Raw genomic sequence first — 4078 nt, 5'->3', positions numbered from 1 at the left:
ATTGCTTTATTACCTTGTGTGTTGGTTGTCTGCCCAGCTGCCTCCCCATCTCTGAAGCCTTAGTCACCTACATAGCTCTTAGCCACGGTAACAGGGTCACTGAGTAAGGAAACAAAAGTATGAATGAGGAAAAGGAGGCAGGTAGATGGAATGAATAAATCAGTGAGGTGAGTGAAGAGAAGAAATGATGAGTGAGTTAATACACGAACAAGTGAGTTATGGTCCATTTGTGCTTAGTTCTCTCCTGTGAGTCCTCAGTCACAGATCAGCAAAGGAATTTACCCTCTGACCATTTTTCCACAAAATTCCAGCCATTGCTTCCTTGGCCTGCAGGATCTCAGTTCCCCCACCAGGGATTGAACCCAGGCCATGGCAGTGAAAGCCCAGAATCCTAACCACTAGGCCACCAGGGAACTCCTCCTTCTTATGTATTTATTTATTTATTTATCGGTACTTGGGCTTCTCATTGCAGTGGCTTCTCTTGTTGAGAAGCGTGGGCTCTAGGCCCACGAGCTTCAGTAGTTGTGGCACATGGGCTCAGTAGTTGTGGCTCGTGGGCTTAGCTGCTTCGCTGCACATGGGATCTTCCTGGACCAGGGCTCGAACCCGTGTCCCCTGCATTGGCAGGCAGATTCTTAACCACTGCACCACCAGGGAAGTCTCCCATTGCTTCCTTCTTACCAGAAGTCACCTGGGACCCAGCATCCACCAGTCAGTTCCCCAGAACTGGCCTGGAGACCCATGCTGGGTCATGTTCCCTATGCCAGGGCTTAACCTCTACCCAATCCTGTTCTCACTCACCCTGGTATTTCTGAAAGTCAGTTGTAAGGCATTTGGGACTCAGGTAAATGATGCTGATGGATGATTTTCAGGGCCAAGACACAAAAGACTTTCACCAAACTGGTGATAAAATGTCGATATTGTTTCAAATTAAAATTGGAGCCTAGGGAATTCCCTGGAGGTCCAGTGGTTAGGACTTCACACTTTCACTGCTGGGGCCAGGTTCAATCCCTGGTCAGGGAACTAAGATCCTGCAAGCCGTGGGTGTGGCCAGAAAATAAAATAATAAACAAATAAAACTGGAACCTTGAGGTGCTGGAACTAATCTCCCCCTTATCACAGGGAACCCAGCTTTCTCCAAACCCCATAAAGGAAGCCTTCTTTGGCTCCAGCGGACATGGGTATGGCCATAAGAAGGGACTCCCTGTCCTGCTGTGGTTGTCAACTCTGTCAGGGATGGTGCTGTCATGGTGGTAACTGTTCCTGCACCAAGGCTGTGTAGCCTCAGAAGGCAGTGAAAGTTTTTTGGCCTTGATGTCCTCCTCTGCAGGTAGGGATGTTACTACTCACCTTGCAGACGTGTGGTGAGCATCAAATAAGACATGGGAGTAGGGCTTCCCTGGTGGCGCAGTGGTTGAGAATCCACCTGCCGATGCAGGGGACACGGGTTCGTGCCCCGGTCCCGGAAGATCCCACGTGCCGCGGAGCGGCTGGGCCCGTGAGCCGTGGCCGCTGAGCCTGTGCATCCGGAGCCTGTGCTCCGCAACGGGAGAAGCCACAACAGTGAGAGGCCTGCGTACCACACACACACACAAAAAGACATGGGAGTAAAGGGCCCAGCACAGTACTAGACAGATAGTAGGTATACAATAGAGAATAACTAGAATTCTCACAACTGATAAGAAAGTTAAGTTTTTTCCCTAATGAATCAGGCCCAGTCACTCTTCTAGGGTTTTTCCTTCTATTTATAATATCTACCTTCCTCTCTCACAGTTCTACCTAATTTGGGGACCTCAGCTGCCATCCTACCTCCTCCACAAATCTGTCTCTGTTCCTGGAACAGGCAACGCCTACCATACTTATGGTCTGGTCTAATGGACATGGAAATGAGTGGCGAATTAAGAACAGGGGGTCTGTAGGCAGGGCTGCCATGTATGGCTGCACAGGTTGTGCACTGCCTGAGCCTGGAAGTACCATTCACAGACTGTAAGGAAGTGGGGCCCTGATGCGTTGTGTAATAACGAGGCTCTGTGCGCAAGTCAGATGAACTGAGCTTGAAACCTGGCTCGACCACTAATCAATTGTTTGAGCAAGCAACACATGTAAACTCCTGACTTAGCTTCCTCATCTGTGAATGAGATGTTATTAGTACCTACCATGAGGGATAGTTGAGAAGATTCAGTAGCTTAAGGAGTTTAACAGTGTGCCTTGTAAAGGACTGAATTTACTGAGCACTTAATTTTAGAAATTAAGTGTGGGTGTTTTTTCTGAGAAGGCTGTACACAAGCTAGGGTCAGTGGGTCACCGAAAATCTGCAGCCATGCCCCCCGACCCTCACCCCCCCCACCCCAACCCCCGCCGCCACGTAGCAGGAGGCAGATCCTCATGCTATCCTTTGTCCCAGGACCCTACTCCACCCTTCTTTTTGCCAAAATCTTCTTTTATTAGGTCTTCCTCAGTTGACAAATGACAGCTCCAAAGTAAACTAGCTTAAGCCAAAAGAAGCATTTGTGGGTGGATATAACTGAACTCCAATGGAGGATCCAGGTCTCCAGCTACATCATGAGCGCTCTGTCTTCTCCATCTCCTGGCTCTGCTTCTCTGTATTGGCTTTATTCTCAGGCAGACTCTTCCATGTGGCAGGAAAATGGGTTACTGGGTGGTTCAAGTTTATATTTTATGGTTTTTCATATAAAGGAAGAGAAATCCTCCTTTCTTTCCGCATCCATAGAGCAGTCTTATGGAAGCCCTCTGATTGGCCCAGCTTGGGTCACATGCCTACTCTTTGGATCAATCACTGTGGCTAGAGGGATGGTGGACTGAGATTGGCCAAGCTAGGGTCGTGTGTCCACGAGTTTGACAGCCCCACAGAGCTACATGGAACGGGGAAGGGACAGTTCTCCAATAGGAGAGGCGCTGGGCATACAAGAATGTTGGCCATCCTGGCCATCCTTTTTACGGCTCAGTTCATAGGTCAGTTCCTCAGGGAAGCTTCCCCTCCCCTCCTCCACGTGGACCTCAACTTCCCACAGTAAATTGCAAATTATTCTCCGACTCTCTGACACCATAGTTTGGTAACAACTGGAGGCAGGGACGAGAGTGGATTTACTCATCTGTGACTCCCAGGCCTAGCTTCCTAAATGGGGCTGTGGAAGGGACGCTCTTGGTGGCCCATCCAGCATCCATTTCCCCTTCCTCTTCAGATCTTTGTTGGGTTCCACCTTGTCTCCCCACTGCCTTAGGCTTAGTGGGGAAGCTGACTCCATTTTCATGGAGAGTAGTTTAAACCCATTAGTCATCCCTTGCCAGTGACTGGTTCAAAAATGGGCAAGTACAGGGGGCTTCCCTGGTGGCGCAGTGGTTGAGAATCCGCCTGCCGATGCAGGGGACGCGGGCTCGTGACCCGGTCTGGGAGGATCCCACGTGCCACAGAGCGGCTGGGCCCGTGAGCCGTGGCCGCTGAGCCTGCGCGTCCGGAGCCTGTGCTCCGCAACCGGAGAGGCCACAACAGTGAGAGGCCCGCGTACCGCAAAAAAAAAAAAAAAAAAAAAAAAAAAAAAGGGGGGGGGGCATGTAGGACCTAGTTTGGGCTGGTGAGACACAAGGGTGTCTGGGAAAGGCGTCTTGCTCTTTTGGGTGGGCATGGAAGCCAGCTGGTGCCTTCCTGCCCTCTCTCGTGCTGGACAGAAATGAGGAAGCATTTGGCCTCCCTCAACTGCTACTGGCTGCCACTGCACAGCTGGAAGGGAACCTCCTTTAGGCAAAAGCTGACACCGTGGGAATGTGGAGACACCTGGACCTTTACTGGCCTTGTTGAGTTGCTGGATTGGCTAACCCTGGGTGCCCCCCTGCCCCAGGACCACCAGACCCCTAGCTAACATACTTCCTTGTTGTTAAACCACCTTCAGCTGGGGTGTTCTGTTACCTGCGGCCACAAGTATCTTCAGAAAGCTCTCCCTGAATGAATGACCTAGGCGAGTGACCACAGGCTGAGAGCCCTCAGTCATGCCCTCCTAACCTATGCCACCCACACAAGTTCCTTTCTACCTCATAATAACAGACATTCAAAGATTCTGGA

This window comes from Kogia breviceps, chromosome 10, assembly GCF_026419965.1.
Source record: "Kogia breviceps isolate mKogBre1 chromosome 10, mKogBre1 haplotype 1, whole genome shotgun sequence".
Taxonomy (NCBI): domain Eukaryota; kingdom Metazoa; phylum Chordata; class Mammalia; order Artiodactyla; family Physeteridae; genus Kogia; species Kogia breviceps.
This window is presented reverse-complemented; position numbering follows the sequence as displayed.